The 19,493-nt window shown below is 36.8% G+C and overlaps 1 protein-coding gene and 1 long non-coding RNA gene across 2 annotated transcripts in view; both read right to left on the bottom strand.

Moving 5' to 3' along the window:
- Positions 1–19,184, bottom strand: part of LOC139983280 (uncharacterized) — a 254,458-nt gene extending 235,274 nt beyond the window's left edge. Inside the window, exon 1 of the mRNA XM_071996738.1 lies at positions 19,181–19,184. The gene's annotated coding sequence lies outside the window, so the exon portion shown is untranslated. The remainder of the gene's footprint in view (positions 1–19,180) is intronic.
- On the bottom strand, positions 4,712–11,464 carry LOC139983303 (uncharacterized). Its single transcript, XR_011798601.1, has 3 exons — positions 11,418–11,464; positions 9,947–10,017; positions 4,712–5,623 (listed from the first exon to the last, which is right to left on the bottom strand). It is a non-coding gene; the product is annotated as an uncharacterized lncRNA (long non-coding RNA).
- Positions 19,185–19,493: the final 309 nt, after the last annotated feature.

The following is a 19,493-nucleotide window of genomic DNA, read 5'->3' as shown; positions in this document are numbered from 1 at the left end:
TGCGAAGGACTGGACAGGAAACGAAACGCCACAACATCGATTAACTGCTGATGATTTGTACCTTACACTGTTACACCCAATGAGTTGAGATAACTTGAACAATTCGAGGTAACTTGCTGCAGAGACATTTTAAAGTTCATTCAACTAATCTCATTTCAAGTCATTTTAATTTAAAATGGATAAAATGTTCACGACTAGAAAATTGTATGTATAGGTAGCAAGAAATTATTGCAACGAAATACTAGACATGACAAGTTATGACAATAGATTGAGACTTGTTGAAGGAATGAAACTTAAAAGTCTACCTCACAGACTTTTAATTCAGTTATTACTACCCAAATGGTTCTAATACGATTAACTAAACCAAGGGCGTAGGAACCGGGGGGGGGGGGGCTGGGGGGGGGCACCAGCCCCCCTGTGAAAAATATGGGGGGGGAAGTATCGTTCCGCCCCCCGCTCCGCAAGTCAGAAAACCCCTTTTTCATTTCCAAATGAGAAAAAAAGTCTCATTTGAAGCACCAAATTGCATCTAAGGCCAGGTGAAAATGCAAAATTCTTTACAAAATGGAGTGGGTGTTGAAGTGTGCTATATTGCACCAAATTGAATCTGAGGCCACCTGGAAATGCAAAAAAATTCCAAAGGGGAGGGGGTGACCCCTCCCCCAGGCCGGCCATCAGTCTTCAGCCCCCCACTCAAAAGTACCTTCCTACGCCACTGAACTAAACGATGACTGGTTAAAACAACACAGAAATGTCCCTGAAGAAAGTTACCTCAGCTTATTCAAGTTAAAAGAACTGAGCATTCAAGTTATTACAAAAAGGCTTTTTGACTGTTATTATATCGTTTTTCTTCCAAATATATTGACAGAAAAAAAAACATTTCTAAACGTGAACAGTAATGTGGTCCTTGTAACACTTTAACGTAAAGATGCTAAAACCTGTTATAGTTTTTCTTACAAAATATTTATCCTATATTTACAAAAGCAGTTTAATCGATGTTTTAACTGTATCCCAATATTAGTTTCACTCTGTAGACTTAACACTTCATACATTTTAAATGATTAAGGTGCAGTCAGTAGTTGCAATTTCCTTAAAAGAACAAGACACTTATCATATAAGGTCATTAGAACATCCAGATGTGGTGATGGTTTGCTCAGTTTCATTGTATCTCAGATAACTCGTTGTATATACAATTTAACATGTGCCCTTTATTGATCTTTATCATCATAACTAGCTATGAGAAATAAAAAGCTAGAGTGAGATTAAAAAGCTATTTAGAATTTACTGACAACTTTTGAAAAATGACCAATATATGTATGACTACACCTAATAATGATATGAATATGAACCAGGGTTTCTTCAGCAGGATTTGTTTAGTCTTTCGACAATTTCCAAGTTGTCGTCTGTTAATGAGTACAACTCTCAGATGGGAATCAACTTTACTGACACAAATCAAACAATATATATGCATTTCCAAGGAAGAGCAAGAAAAGTAACATACGAATTATAGATAATAGCCATTATAACATACTGTGTCTGTGTCTACATTATTACCAGTATCTGTGTGTACATTAGCTAATATTTGATATACAAACAGCAATGAGAAAAAAAGGGGGGTGGTAGGTAAGGTCATAGGCGTAGGAGCCTCATTTGATTTGGGGGGGGGGGCTGTAACGACTTGCCCGAAAAATATACCCAAAATTTTTTCGCGCGCTCCGCGCGCGTTCCACATGTCAATGTGCATATCAAATAGGCATCCATCAGTTATTACATAGCCTGCCAATAACATAAAATCATTTTCCGTGTTATTACCCTTCCATATTGGTTAGAATTATTGGGGAAGTCGTTACAACAATAATGATAATAATAATAATAATAATATAAGTTTAACCATTGAAAAACACATTGCAAATTCGTCATCTTTCACTAGGTGCCAGTGGCGGAGCTAGGGGGTATTGGTCAGGGGGAGGGGTGAGAATGGTCTGTAGGGGCGCTTTTGACACTATCTAAGCGGAGCGCCACCACAGGTTGGCCCGGAGCGTACAGGAATTTTTTTGCGTAAAGTTACTCCCTAGATCGCCGGGGATTGCTAATTTGCAGATAAACGAAGAATAAATAGGTGTCATCGCCATTTGTCAGAAAATTGCACCAACAAAATGTGACAAATGTCAATAGGTATTTGAGAGCGCAATAAAAAAGTCAATAATCGCGAATAAGTAAAAAGTGGTAAAAAGCTGAAAGGGCGCCAGCAGTCCATTTGAGTCCGTCAGGGGGGCATCTGCCCCTTTGACTGCATGGACGCTCCGCCACTGGTAGGTGCACGCAAAATTCTCAGCATATTGCCCAAATGTTCACCAAAAAAAATTGGAAAAAAATGCAAATTATTATTCTTTCAGTAGGTGCCAGAAAAAATCCTCAGCATATTGCACGAATTTTCACCAAAATATTGAAAAACACATTGCAAATTATTATTCCTTCAGTAGATGCCCGAATAATTCTCAGCATATTGCCGAATTTTCACCAAAATATTGAAAAACACATTGCAAATTATTATTCTTCCAGTAGGTGCCCGAAAAATTCTAAGCATATTGCCCGAATTTTCACCAAAAAAATTGGTTGGGGGGCTGCAGCCCCCCAGCCCCCCGCCTCCTACGCCTATGGGTAAGGTTCGAAGCGGAAGGGGGTTCATGGAGTTTACAGTGCCGAGGCCCTAGGTGACTATGGGTATTACCCGAGAAAACTTGGATTGGCCGGGTAAGTATAGTAGTATAGTATATGGGCAGTGCAAAAACGAGGGCAAGGAACTAAAACTGCTGTAGTACTTGAAATACTGTATTAGTAACGATTTAGTTTACTAATAAGGTCTAGTTAGGTCATCTGGCAAATGGTCAAATGATTGCAGTACACATACATAATAATCATTATATAAACCTGGATTAAGTTTCAATATCATTCCTCCAAGCTTGAAATTCTCAAAAGACAGCTTAAAACGGTTCTTTTTTCTTCGGAATGTTTGTAACTATGTTCCCTTTTTAATCACATAGAAACTTCTGTATTAAGTGCTTTTTTAAATGTTGTTTATTATGATTATCATTAATGTAGTAAACACAGGTTAAAGGCCTTCAAATTATATTATTATAAAGTGTAGTGACAATCACCATGGTAAAGTGAAATAATTTATTATTTACAGTTTAGGCCTTCAAAGGTGGGACCAAGTGATCTAACAGTGAATAGGCTTATTGTCACGGAGTGGGATGGGGAGTAGGCTTGTTTCACGAGTGAGTGTACGCTTAACGACTTATTATTGATACTAGTGTCTGGCTTGTTGCTAAGTGCTGCTCTTACATTTTGCATTTTAGACTTAACTTAAGGAGGGTTAAACTGTTCCTTCCGTCCAATATGGCTATTGACAGGGCCCATCACGATTCTGTCAAACATACCTTGAGCATATTTGAGTCCTGTGTCCTGTTTCGCAGAAATGTATCCCCGCTCGTGTAGGCACGTTCGTACATCCGTAGATAACAATTCTGCAAGGGTATATCAATTAAGGGAGCTTCGTACCTTTAACTCCGGTCTAGTAGGGCGTTATTTTAAAATGGTATCACATGAGACGACGAGTTAGAGATGAAAAAACAAAGTAGACAAATACATTCACAGATGATTTACTTTCTTTGTATTTGATGTTCAATGAAAGATCTTCGTTTTGCATAGTTTGCAAATCTAACCGTCACATGTTCACTTTCCACCAATCGGAGTATACGTGTTATACTTCATAATCTATAAATATGACAAACCGATCATGTATGCTTTTAATCAGTGGTTCTAGGAAACCAGGCAAAGGTAAGTAAAATTTAAATGTAACGATTTGGTACAAAATCATTGCTCTAAAATGTTTCTACGCAACAAAGAATGGTTATTTTAAAGAAGCACTTGGAACCAATAAACCCTCTCAACATTTGCATTTCTTAACGAACTATAGAAAATACATACAACGATGTAAAATTTTATGTTAAAAATGGTCATTAATTTGTTCTCTTAAAAATTATATTTCATGAATAGCAAGATAAAGAAATGGATACTCCCTACTATATTTATCATGAAATTTGTCATTTTTAAACTTACTTAATTGTATAGTATAATAAGAAAAACAAACATTACATATTACAGCACCCGTATCCTTCGAAATCCATATTCCACTTTAAATCTTTTCGACATTACTTTCCAGATTTTGCGCCAAGTTTTCGATATTCATTTTGTTTTAAATTATAACGTACTCTACTTTGCCAGGAGATGAACAGACGTAAGTGAGTCACTTTGGACTTATCGTTGACGTAATTATATACTCTCCACTCACTCACCATTCACTGACTGACACCGTCAATAACCACTCACTCTGCACTTCTCGTTTTGGATTCACTATATTCACTATGACAACATACACCTCTAAATTACTGCCAGGGAGGTAAACTCCATAAATACTGTTAGATCATTGTTCTTTCTCAAGATTCCTGGTTCATGATGGATGGTGGTTGTACTTAAGTGACACCAACAATTACACCTTGGAAACGTAAATGACCTGTCTTTCTACTACTACCACAAACGAGACCGTTATCTACAGTGTTACGTAACATTTGTTTTCTTCAAACTGTACATACATGTCCCAATGGGGCATATAAAAACTGAGGCAGCCGAAATTCATCACAACTTTATTTTTAATGCGATTCATCAAAACAATTTGATGATTTTTTTCCGTGTATTTTTTCGTCAAATTTTCAGTAAAACTGATTGATAAGCATGTCATTCTGGCATCAATATTTACTTATCTATAATCGGCAGAAGAAACACCGATGAAGTGATATAAGAAAATAATTCTTGAACAGAATAAAGATATTTCAACATCTCAGCATAAACCCTAGGTCCTAAAAACCAATTACTGTGATTTCAATGCAACAAATGATATATAGCATTCCCATGAACAAGAAATGTAAACATATATTTACACAATGTATGGAAACAGCAAGATGATGACAGCAAAATAAAATATTTACAGAGGACGATAGCCAATGTTGTTACTCACGTCACAATTATATATACATCGATCCGAATTCCCTTTAGAGTTTCCCCACACTCTCCCATTTCGTTTTGTTAAAAAATCGAGCAAGCAGTGTTCTATGAACTGAGTAGTGTATGACAACCATACCACCAAGAACACGATTATACAGCGAGGCCAGTCCGAGTCTATATGTAGGGGGGCTATGTTAGAGAGAACACGTAGGGAGGGGATTAGGTAGGGTGGTCATGCTCCAGAGGAGAGGTAAGGATGTGCAGTTCTAGGGTATGTACAGGGCTGTCAAGTTCGGTTAAGTTAGAAAGGGTCAATTCGAGAGAAGAGATAGGGGGCTTGGGTTAGCATTTACTGATGACAATACGATGGTTATTTAGGACTCTACACCTCCTGTAGTATGTCGCCACTGTACATAGTTTGGAATTTCGTCCCCTTCCTTGGTTTATGGCTCTGAATATTTACTGAGATCGCGAGCATTTCCAGAAGCAGGAGGATCATGACAAGTTGTCTTCAGGAACAAGTGCTTGCTGAATTAATCAAACAGGATCAACCACATTTCTATTGGACGAACAAGAAGAAAACTTATGTAACCAAATTGCTTATGCATTAGGCCGATAGTCATTTACATTTGGTGGGTGGTTGAGTGTGAAATGGGAGTGGGGTAATCATAATATGTGTTTTAATGTGGATTAAAACGAGTTGCAATTACAATATTAAAATAATATTTAAGTCCTGTTTTTATTTTCACATCTATACATTTAATCCTCACCATCAAAGATTAGCATAATATTAAGTAGGGAATATATTAATATTACATTTCTGCTGTATGATTAATTATATCTGTTTGATAATTGTTTTTAATCACTCAATAGATAAGTGAATATTGATATATGTTTATTTTTGAAAGTACCTTCATGTATCGAGTGCTTGGTTGGATTGTAATATATATATATATATATATATATATATATATATATATATATATATATATATATATATATATATATATATATATATATATATATATATATATATATATATATATATATATATATATATATATATATATATATATATATATATATATATATAACAACACAATTGTCTGATGATTGTTCAACGCGTGAAACTCTGAGTTACAACTGCTAGTGTTCCACTAGTCTCAACTAGTCTCAACATTTCTGTTATGTAGTATACTGATACTTCATCACTTTACCACAGTGACTGTTACTTCCCTTTATACTATACATTTTTGAAGGCTTGTAACATATGTTTCCTACCATGAACTTAATCCAGGCTTATGAAATGATTACTTATATATGTGTGCTACTGTCACTTGGCCATCTTAAACTACTTCTCTCTGTTCCAATCACTTAATCGTTACTAGTACAGCATCTCAAGTATATTTATCAGTTTTCGTTCCTTGCCCTCGTGTTTGCACTGTCCACATACCATACTTGCCCGGCAAACTACATTTTTTTTTCCGGGAAATACCCGAAATGACGCAGGGTCCCGGGACGCGAGATTATTTTCGCAGAGCGGTAGATGCCTTAGTTTGCATGCCTCTCTTCACATTGCCTGGGCCTTGCACTTTTGATGCGTTCTTGCTTACGCTATGCGTGTGTGTATGTACATAAACATACACGTGTACGTAGTGGATCGTGATTCGTATACACGTACTGTATGAACTGGCGACTGTCTTGAGACAACTTTGTTAAAAATGTGTTTAAATGTTGTTTTTTTCTCTGCTTTTGCGCGGACTTATTTGTGTGCATTTACATCCATAAGTTCGTAAAGAATAATACTGCGACCATGGACTGTGAGTGTACACATCTTATTGTCGATGACTGTCCTTCTTTGAAGGTAAGGATTACTTAAGTTGATGATCCAAAACTGAAAGCCAATAAATCGAATAAACTTAAAGTTAGTTTTTGACAAGGGTGAAGCTTCGAAGTGATGGTAGAACTTGCAGTACAGTACTGCGATGGCAATGTAAGCAGATAAGTACCAGGCGTTTAATTTCTTCAAAACTGCTTCAAAACATTGGACAGCTTGACCGTTTATGGTTGACTATTTACTTGAGATGCTTTTAAACTTGAAACTGATAGACTCTTAGTTTTGAGCATAGACATTGATTTGATTTTCAAAATTATGACTCTTTGAAACGGTTTATTATAACCCTGTCGCACGGTTTTCAGATAATATATTACGAAAGATATAGGCCTTTTATCTAGTAGTGCCAATGCCACTGTGGATTATAGTTATTGAACACAGAAATTGTCTTACGTTTATATTACATGGTGATTTGGTGGTATCATCTTCAAACTGTTTCGGTTTCATTAAACTTCTTTAAATTAACAGCAACATAGTTGTGCGATACATAACCACAGACCCTCTTCACCCGTGGCATAGTACCGACAACTACATTAACTCTACTCAAACGCGTACCATTGCATATTCTCTTGGTGGACTGTTTTCTTTTTTGTTGTGAGTGTAGCAAAGTGGCCTCGAGAAATGTGGTATATGATGAGAGATTCAGTACAGCAACTGCTAGTTGATATTGTAATGAATCTAATGTATACGGACCCCAGTCAATGGGAGCGAGATATGCTAATCTTGGCCTTTACCGCGCTGGGAAAAAAATCGCCCCTGGGACTGTGGACTCCATGGACCACTTTTCCGCTTCGAACTTGAAATGTATTCCTTACTGTTTGTATTTCTGTCACATTTAAACCTCGCGGTAAAAAACTCTGTACAGCTTAAGTTCTGTACCATATTGTTACTTTGTTAGAAATCCGCTGATCCTGAACTCGAGCTAAATGGAATGGAACAAACCAAGCTTCCATCACACTGTACTGTAGTTAAACATATTTTGAATATCATCATTTAAATCCACTTATTGCATGTGTGGTAACATGTGTTAACTACTTCATCTTAATCCGTCCATTACATGTTCAGTAGTATTTATTGACATCCCTTTCATTCATCCAATGATTTTTAAAGTAATATTTGTTGACTACATTCCTTAAATCCGCCCATTGTATGTTTAGTTTCATTTGTTGACTACATTCCTTTTTGTTTAATCAATTGTATGTTTAGTATTATTTGTGACTACATCCCTTTAATCCTTCCCATGCATGTTTAGTAATATTTGTTGACTACATCCCGTTAATCTGTCCATTGTATGTTTAGTAATATTTGTTGACTGCATCCCTTAAACCTATGTAATGCTTGTTTAATAATATTTGTTGACTACATCCCGTTAATCCATGCGATGCATGTTTAGTGATATTTGTTGACTACGTCTTTTTTTCAATTCATTATATGTTTAGTACTATTAGTTGACTGCATTACTTTAATTATCCTATGCATATTTAGTAATATTTGTTGACTACATCCCTTTCATCCATCCAATGCATGTTTAGTAATATTTGTTGATTGCAATCCTTTTTTTTTTCAATCCATTATATGTTTAGTAATATTTGGTGACAACGTCCACCCATTGCATATATGTGTAGTTATATGTGTTGACTACATCCAGTTTCTTTTTTCGATCCATTAAATGTTTAGTAATATTTGATGACTACATCCCTCCAATCCATCCATTGTATGTTTAGGATTATTTGTTCAGTATATCACTTTAAACCACTCTTTGCATGTGTTAATATATGTGTTAACTACTCATTTAATTCACTAATTTAATATTTTGATAAATGTCTTTCTACATTAATTGTAACTATTCGGTGCATGCTGAGACAACCCCCGACAATGTAAACAAGACGAACAATGTTGCATTCTGTGTTGCTATATTACTTATGTTGCTATATACGCTGTGTGAGGTCGAAGAGCAAGGCAAGGGGGGGGGGGATTGGTCGCTGTGGTAGAGAAAACACCCTTAGTAGTGGACCTATATATCCTTCCCCGGCGAAATGCAAATTCTCCCGACTGAATAATTTTCACCGGACTGTCGATCATAAACGGGAGGGGGGGGGGCGGGCATTTCCAAGGGCTGCTTGGTAACTTATGTATTGCTTCGCTCGACCTGTTCACGGAGTGGTTAGTAATTAATCTTTATCTTGAATCTGGCATGTTCATGTTTTAATTATTACCCATCGCATTACTTTCACATTTCTTCCATGGGGTGTTATGTAATCAATTAACTACTTAACTACCTCATTAGGAGTTTATTAATCAATGTAATATTTTAACCTGTTCTTGGTTTAAATAGTAACTATTTATTAATATAAGCTGGCGTGTTCATTTGCTATTTAGTAGGAATCGCCTTATTTATAAGTATCCACTTGGTGTCTATTCACTGATGTATTACATTCGCTTCCAATGAGATTTCATGAAACAAATGTATTACATCAAAGTAACAATATAAGTTCCATATGATCCCATCCACCTAAACCCACACGAACTATGGAGGCCATTTTAATACAGTGTTGAGAAGTTCCCTGCAATCATGCTATGTTGATCTAGTTCATCATCCGTCATATTTCAGCCAATTTACAATCAACGATCAAACACTGAGACAATTTCACTTTTAATGTATTTTAAATTTGAGAAAGGAAAATGATTTCACCGTAGCCGTTAGTATCTTCATGTGATTTACCGAAATGTGCATCTTGATGATGCTGTGGAGGGGCTATATAATCCTTTGTTTCAGAGTCATTATTATCTCCGTAATTGTTGTTGTATAATGTATTTACCTCATGTCTACTTTACTTCATAAATTAGTTGTGACGTCATGCATACATACCGCCCTTAAGTTTTTCACCATTCCGGGGATTGATGCGATCAGTAGTAATTACAATATCATGACGTAAATAGAACAACAAAATATAACAGACCTGACGAAGTAATACTTAGACTACTCACCAGCCAACGACCAGAGCTGAGATCAAGATCATAGTATTGATCACTCTTATCACTTTCAGGATCCCACACAACTGTAAGAGGCGAATAAGATTAAACAGTAAATGAACGAATACAGCAATATCCACGCTGTAATAATAAATATAACACTTTGAAGAAACACAGTAGTAACAACCGTACTTCCTTTTACTGTTAGCTGTATTGTCTATATTCAACAGTTGTATCTTTAGGATGACGAAATATTGAATTATTATCACATTAAATATTATATTTTGTTTTGTCCTTCGATATATTTCCTTTGCTTGAGGAGTGGCACTACTCGTTAAGCCTTGCAAGGTTTTCTAAGCCACGTCCTTCCTTTGTATTTTTTTTTAATGTTTACTGTTAAACCTGTATATTAAAGAGGAACAAAAATGAAGTTAAGTCAAATAAAATGACAATACAACAATGCTGACAACACAAGTTAAGTACAAGTTAATGGTACTCGACAAGACCATCACGGTGCGCTCCAATGTAAAATTTCGACATAATATAACAGTTAAGACATTAAACAGATAATAAAAGAAGATAAAGTTCAACAGTTAATAAATGAGTCTACAAGGAACTTTTGTCGTAAATTTAACAATTTCAATAATAAACCAAAAATAGTAATGTTATGGTCATAATAGAAACATAGTTGAAATTTCGAATTTAAAGAATTTCCGACAAGCAACGTTAACATTTCAATGAAGTAATCGACTTTTTACGAAAGAAAAGAAAATGAAAATGGCTTGAAACAAAACAGCGGATGGAACTTTTAGAATATTGAAACAAAATTATGTTCTCATTTCGATAGATAACTTCTTAGTTCGGAAGGACATAGTGCTACTTTAAGAAAAAACAGTTGACAATTAGAGGATTTTTTACATCAAATTATGAATTTTCGGTATGAAATAGCGAAATTTCTAGTGTCCTACGTAAGCTACCGTAGTACCGAAAAAATAACTGAAATTTATTTTCGTAAGACCTGCGAAACAAATCTCTTTCTGCTCCTTTATTTTTAAACCGCTGCATACGATCCTGTGTTAATTTGCTATTTATAATGACCTACGCAATCAGAAAGCTTTTCTTTGAGTTATTCTTGTATTGGTATTTGTACGATTGGCTCAGTTATCTATCATCGGTATTTCATTTTTTCCTAAATAATGTAGGTGACGTATCAGTCTCAATGCAGCATGTCGCAGGTTGACTTTATCAACAACAACAACCTGCAAATGTTGCAAAGTACACTGTACCTGGTATTATACAATATCAACAAGTAAATGATATCTCCTAAACTTTCTGACTTCACGTTTACTGCAATGAAGCCTGGTGATAAGGTGCATTCGATTTCATTGAAACTGAAATCCAAACATGAAGACGACGGGAATGGTTTAAACTGTAAACAACTACACTCATGATTAGTCATCAATCGATTAATCAATAAGAAATTTACCATACACTCCACGGGATTTCAGTGTGGATAGAGATGGACCGACGGGTATTGATGAGGGCAACATACAGTCAGTTAGTCTATAATCAGAGAAAGAAATAGAATCAGTCATTTGCCTTTTCATCCTTCTTTAATTGTTACTATTTTAGATACAAAACATACACTAACCCATATAATGCAATACATCAATAGTTGTTCCTTCTTCTGTTACAACCTCACACATCAGTATTTTTGTTTTTAGAAAAGAATGACGAACACACCGGCTACGGAAACGTTTGAAAACAACTAAATGGTATTTTTAAAACGATACAATAGGATGCCTCGGTATAAGCAAGAACAGATACAGAAATACCCGTTAACGAATACCTGGTATTACCAGCTATATCTGGAATGTTCGTGGAACCTCTCTTTCTAGCGTTAACTGTACTATCAAACAATAACATGAACCATATGGTCAATACCCTAGCCTTTTTCATTTTCATTTCATTTCTTTATTCCAGTATAAATTTACAGAAAAATTTATAAATAGGATAAAAATATAACAATATACAAAACATCAAAATACAGGTTAAGACATATAAAAGTTTATGAGACTAAGTTAATAGTGAAAACATAAAATGCGTTACAAAAGTTATCAAAATTATCAAGAAGCTACAACAAAGAATCTAGGAAGCTGTCTTTACCAGTTTACAAAAAAGGGCTGCTCTGTACATAAAACGAGTTCTTAAATAGTAAAATTCTAAACCATTAACCTACCAATGCATTTGCGGTTTTATGGGGACTTTCCCATCTATGTATTATATTTTGTAGCAAATTATTTGAATAAAGAATTGATGAAAATGATGAAGAAAAAAAGGACGAAACATCAGTGTTGTTTACGTGTTTTTCATTTCAACGGGAACGTACAGTTCAGTACACTACACTCGGGGCCCAGTCCAACCACAGACAGTATAGTAGGATACACAAAAAAAGGCTTACCAACCTACAAACGATTTAAAACCAGACAGTGTCTAGATGTGACGTATCTATTGTAATACCCAGGCACTTGTTTGTCAGTAAATTCGAGATGTTTTTTATATATATTTTTTTTTTATAAAAGCGAATCTGTTATATTGAAGAAAAAAAGAATGTTTATTGAGACGCGGGCGTCTATTGTATTGAATACAAACTCTTTTCATTGTATTGTTCAAATATTTGATTGGCAGGTGATGAACAAAAGAAAATGTTAAACTATTGAAAGAGTCAGCACAGTCAGTGTACATCTTAAGCAAGACAAAAAAATTGAAATAATTTCAAAAGACTTTAAGGATAAAACAAAATGTGTACTATCTGTGTAGAAAAAAGTAAAGAAATATATTGACGTACAGATGTATGATAGAAATGTTAACATTATAGTGTGTACATGTGAGAATCCGCCCTTTAGTAGCACGGACGTTCACTGATGGACACTGGCCGTCTCTGCACCATTCAAGGTTATTAGTTTGGAAAGTGAGCTTGTATATTACGTAACTATTTCCCTCTCAAGTAGCGTGATTCACCTTAGCCATGCACGAAAATTAAACATAATATTTACGTTTGATGATTGTTTAAATATTTTAAGAGTCTTAGCTGGATCATTTATACCATATTTAGTGGTCGAATTAACCAATTTGATGCAGTATTCATCAAAATAGGTCAGTTTGAGAAGTTAAATTCTGATCTGAACGTTCAAATTGTGCCGATCTCTCAGCGTGCACCCTCCCTAGAAGAAAAACCCGCGTATTTCAGTTCCGGCGCGACCAGCGAAACCCGGCGATCGTGAATCTGATGCACTACAGCGTTGTAAACACTTTGCCTTGGTCTAAAGATTTGGTCGCTATCAAGTTAAAATTGGAATTGAATGCCCTTATATGTGTCTCGGCCCTTTGATCAAGTAGAATGGTACAGAAAAGACTTTGATTGAAGAGGTGAGTACTACGCTATGTAGCCTAGAACTTCTAGTTAGAACTATGCTACGCTATCTAGCCTAGGCCACAGGCACTCGTAACGTTATTTGGGTGTATAGTATATAAACACGGAGATTATATACTATACACCCAAATAACGTTACGAGTGCCTGTGGCCTAGGCTTGCCCTGTATCACAACCACATCACTCCAATCCTTGTTTCGTTTCAGGTTTGACAAACTTACTACTACTAGGCGAAGCGTAGTCGAAACGTTAGTTAAGATTATCTACAATGTTAGGCCTAAACGATTCAAATGCTAAGGAAGCTTAGATATAGGCTAGGTTCTAGGCCTATGCCTTTGTTTATGTTTTGCATCCGCGAAATTTGTAGCCATGCGCATCACAGTATTTTTTGTGTATTATAGCATAGGCCTAGCCTAATACTAATAGTTATACTACTGAGAACACTAGCCGAGGCCTACTTGTAGTTGTATTGCAAGAACTACAGTACAAGCTTAGTCTAGAACTACAAGTAGTGTGAATGAGTTAAACAATGTTTGGACAAGTATATACTTTAAGCATTATAATCGGTTCTGATCTTTTGTGCCTTCAGGTTTTTTTCTCTGCCATAGGGTCATTGATGTGTATTTGACTGTCCCTCCTGATGCTTTCTTTTCTACTATTATTAGTTTATTACAAGTTAAACAAAAATATAACTTATCTAAACTTACGAGGCTAGGCCGGGTCTTACTAGCCGTGACCTAGCCAAGGTGGAGCCTAATTAAAATCAGTATTCACTTAAAATCGGGTACTTTCCAATTGTTCTCAGTTATTATCAATGAACAATCACTGTGACTGATGTCTAGAGCTGAGGTAAATTGACCAAAGGTGTCCATATTTGAATATCTGGCATATATAGGGCCAATGCCATTTTGATGCATGCACAAAATGAGTGCATCCATCCTAGTAAACTCTAGGCTCTGACTAGGCTAAACCTAGTTCCATGTGCCAGGTCAGTTTTTAGTCTTTATGGCTTGTAAGACCGTTTGTATAGACCTACAGAAAAAAGCACTTTGCTTATCATAAGAGTTTAAGTTGGGCTGACATATTTTTTACCTAACGATAATTAGTAGTTGTTCTGAAGTCCCTACTGTATATTCTGGTGGTACTGCCTGCCACATTGCAGATAAACTAATTGTTCTGTTTAATAACAAAATACCAAGATCTCTCGCTTTATGGCAAGGGGCAAAATTCTCAAGAGTAAACAGCCACCAACAAGTGTTAAACAAATGAGCTAAATGATTAATTTACAGGAGGAGGCTTCTGACTACCACTGTACTCTATTGTACCATGTATAATTTTAAATTTTGGGCTCAAATCCCTTTCAATTAATGCATGACGTCGCACACCCCACCTCTCCATTCTCCACTTTTGAAAAAGGATTGTATCTTGTGACCATAGGTGCAGCAGGACAGGTGGATTGCAAAGGGGGGGGGGGTATTTCAATGAAAACATGGGCAATGTATTGTTATCTCTGGTAGGGTCAAATAGAACCCATTTATTAATGAGACACCATATTGACTTTTACTTTTCACATGGCACAGTTGAGAACTACACGGTTGGCACAGTTGAGTACCACAAAAATCTTCAGGCAAATCATTACAACCCCACCCCTACCAACCTAATTGAATTGGGCCCATACAAAAGAAAACTTTGAAACTAAAAGCCAAGTCACAGATTATGATCTTTACACACTGTTCATTTATTGCTTGTTTTTCTTGTAGAACTAACTGTTGGCCTTGAGAAGAATAGAGAAGGAGAAAGTAAAAAAAGGAGCAAAGCTAAGCAAATCAAGAAACAAAGTAGACGTTCCGCTTCTGAAGAAGTGAGTTGTGACAGAAAAGTTCTGTCATGGATGGCAGAAAACTACTTGGAAGAATGTCCTGTCGTTCTCCATTTCCCGGTAGTAGCCAGAGCTTGAAAGGCCAACAAAGTGGTTGGAAGGCTTCAACTACCAGCGCATAAACTGCCTGACAAAAGTACAGGTGATGGCACTCCTTCAAATACAAGGTGCAGATGTAATATTAAAAAACAAAGCAACATTGAGGATAAACTTTTGGATGGGTTTATGGAGTCGATGAAACTAATATTTTCATTTTTATGTGACCCATTTTATTGAGACAATGAAGATAGTACCTACCATCTCGTGCAGTGTGAGGATCATGGCTTTCATTTTATTTGCCAGCAGTCAACCACCAACACCTTCCTTTCCTCTTAAGTTTAAATACCCTAAGAATAGGCTGCTTTGGTGTTATTGGATTATACAACTATTGGCAGGACTATCCAACATAAGGTCTAATATAAAATTCAAATGTCGTTTGCATAAGGAGACTGTTATGTGTGAGAGCTTTGAGGCAGCACAAACCACATGGTCACATGCTTTTCGTTTTTGCAGTCAATCGCTGAATACTGTATCATTTTGAAGTAGGTGTGGTTGCCCTTTTTCACACTGAAGGTATGGCAACTCTCCAAGTCAAGTCAATTTGCCCAAACCCTCCCCAAATCCAACCATTCAAGGGTTCTTGATAAGTCGGATATACCTTCTACTGTATTTACAGTATGTTGAAAATGACTGGTATTTTAAATAACTGATAAACAAAATTAACAAATGGATAATGTAAGAGCAAATCATTCCATGATTACATTTTTTAAACTTTCTTCCTTCAGATAGAGTTGGAAAACATGTCAGGTTACATCAGCGATATCTATCTGCTTGGACAGGAATACTGTGGTGCCGTGTTTGAGCACCTGACAATGAACGAACAGGCAGGGTGGGAAAGAAGAGGAGGGGGAGTGGTGGGGGTTAACACGGGTTGGACAGAATGAAACAGAGCCGTACTTAAACTTGTGTGCTCACTGGTGACACGCTGTAATGATTTATCATCGGTTTCCGATTGATAGCTCCACATCATAATAGAACCTTTAGGAGATATGGGGGGTCCCACCCAGTAAACATTTTGACGTCGTATCGACGTTGGGTTTGGGTCGCGTGAAATGGTCTGACCGACGTCTCCCACGTTCCCGTTTGCAAAGTGGCGCAACGTCGATTCGACGGCGATTCAGACGTCCAATATTCGTTGGTCCGACGTTTGGCTGACTCTTCGGTGTACCGTTCAAACGACATTCATTGGACGTCTTTCCAACAGTCAATGTCGACGTCGATTAGACGTCGATGAAACTGTTCAATATTCGTTGATCCGACGTTTGGCCGACTCTTCGGTATACATTGAAATGACTTTTATTGGACGTCTTTCCAACATTATAAAACGGTATGAAAGAGTCGTACTGTTTTTATGTTGTTTACATTAATTCCAATTTAAAATTGAGTTGCCGTGGCAACAGCCCTAACGCCCACACCAAATTAACAAACAAATAGATTGTGACCGGAAATGGAGGATGAAACTCCCTATAAATGAGTGTTTCTGTGTGTGGGGGGGGGGGGGGGCACTACATGGCTATGCAGTGGCCCAGAGTCTACCTAGAATTAAACCAATGGTATATGCATTTTGACAGACATGTCAAGAAAGCGTCAGTATCTCGACAGAACTACGATTTTTGTCAAGAAGTTGTGTTATTCTATAATGTGTGAGAAATGTCCCCTTATGAACACCGTAAAAGTGTCGTGTTGCACAATTACAACTCGTAAATATTATTAAAAAAACAACACTGAATTCCACTATGGAGTAACCAAAATTCAACTCAATTATATAACGCTATGTTCGCGAGATTAGTGTAGTGCAATTCGTCAAATCATTGAAGAGTAATTATCTTGTTAATTTCCCGACATTCTTTGAAAAAGTTTGGCACTCTTCAAATTACAGAAAATAAATCCGTTGACGAGATCCGTCGGTTGTACGGTCAATACGGCAATTTCTAGAATCACGTTACCATCTCAACATTTTTCATATATTTGTAGTTTTGTTAAAGTTGGTAACCTGCCAATTTGCAGAAACTTGAAGGAGATACTTTATCTCGTCAACATTTTCCGACTTCTGTCATTGTCATCAGTTGACAATGTCATCAGTTGCTTTGAGATAGTAGCAACTCAGTGTGCAACTCAGCAAATTACAGAAAATTAATAAATTAACAACATTCAATACCAAGTTTGTGAATTTTATCACGTTATCGTCTCGTTAACTCGACAATTTACCGTTGTTTGTGGTTTAGAAAAGTCGGTAACTTTTCAATGCAATGTCCCTTCTGCGCTTCCATAGTCTTGCACAGCGCATAAAAAGAAAACTGACATTCCTCTTTCACGTTCGCTCAGCAGAAGATGAAAGCGCTGCCGACGCACATTTGTCTACGGAAGTGTTATAAATACGTAGTCGGGGATGTGGTTGTGTTTGTGAGGATATGCGGTGGGGGTATATCGTTTATGATAAGGCTATTCTGACTGGTCGTTTGAGCGTCGGAGGGACGTTTTCAGTGCGACGTGTCCTGTCCGTAGTTGAACCGACGTCGATCCAACGAACTTTTTATTATAGGTCTATTATAATAGGTCATTTCGGCGTCGGATGGACCATTAAAACGCGACGTATATCAAAGGGCTGTCATCCGACGTCGAAAAGACTACCTTTATATAACTACGATATTAACAAACGTCCATCCGCCGTCGTTAGGACGTCTAATAGTGAAAGGATTAACTTGGGACGTCAATCCGACCTCTGAACTAGCACTTATGTTGGACACCAACGTTTAACCGACCATCTGGACCTAAACCCGACGTCGATCCGACGTCTAAATGTTTACTGGGCAATGGTCTGGTAAAAATTTGGCCTTTCTTCACAGTATACATAAAATATTGAAGCAACAACTGTTTTGTCCCAGCCAACATGAACTGACCAACCCCACCCCCCCTGGGGGTCAAATATTCTTGCCCCAAAACTTTTATTTTATTTTATAAGATGCGCCTTGGCGAGTAGAGTGACCCAAACTGAAAAATTCATAAAAATTGTTCACCGGAAGTGACCATAAAAATATGTAACGTAATATGTACCTAGATCCCGGTCGTCCATTTCTAGGTCCAAAGTGTCCAATTTTTTGTTCTATCTCCAAAAGTGGGGGATCCATAGGTCCATTTTTGGTCAAAGGGTGGAACTCATGTAATAGGACACCCCCTCGAAGCTTGGGTCACTTTCGGTCACATGACTTTTTATTACAGCCAAAAAATGCAAGTGACTTAGTATACTACTCTTATATTTATTTTGTGAAATGACTACCCTAGGGTTAAAGTCGAAAATCGTAAATTTTGACCTTTGACCTCCAAATTTCTTGTGGATGTTTAGGGTCAATAGGGCACTGACATATGCAAAGGGCAAGTATATGTCACTTCCGGTTCATGTGTTATAGGGGGTCAAAGGTTAAAAATGTTGTTTCTTCAAAAAAAGGTCAAAGATCGTGAGAGTGACCGATTTCCACGAAACTTGCAACGATGACGTGTGATGTCATAAGGAATGGTCACCTGAGAAATTTTGGCCATGAGGTCATCGGGTCAAAGGTCAATCAGAGGTCAAAAATTTGACTCATCAAATTTTTTATTTTTTATCGGATTTAATAAGTCGGACCATCAAAAATGGTCAAAAAGTTTTTTTTTGACCTTAGGTCATACTAATCCAAGATGGCTGCCACTCAAAGTTAACCCCAACCCCTAGGGTTAGCTAGGGTTAGCTTAGGGTTAGCATATTCGACTCCTGTGTGTACATGATATGGTTTTTCGGGACACAAATTGGTGTCGTGATGTAACTCGATGCGTGCTATCATGTGATGATCTTAAACTTGTTTCAAGTTGTTTACTTCCGGAATGAGGGCGTTTCAAAGTTTTACCTAGGGGTCCGTTTCTGAGACCGGAGGAATAATCTATCAACCTGTAACTCACACTGGAGACTCATCGCTTTAGTCTGTACAAAATAAGTTCCGTTTTTGTGGCTATTTTATTCTGACCGGAAGTGACGTTAACAAACGCAATATTGACGATTATTACAAAAGTTGATGTTCGATTGCTTTTTTAAAACCAGCGAAAATATGTCGAGACTTGTTCTCTTGATTCTGTGAATTTCAAAAATTTTCATCAAAAATTGACAAAATGGCGGCCTAA

Source organism: Apostichopus japonicus, chromosome 16 (genome assembly GCF_037975245.1).
Source record: "Apostichopus japonicus isolate 1M-3 chromosome 16, ASM3797524v1, whole genome shotgun sequence".
In the NCBI taxonomy this organism is placed as follows: Eukaryota; Metazoa; Echinodermata; class Holothuroidea; order Aspidochirotida; family Stichopodidae; genus Apostichopus; species Apostichopus japonicus.
This window is presented reverse-complemented; position numbering and strand designations above follow the sequence as displayed.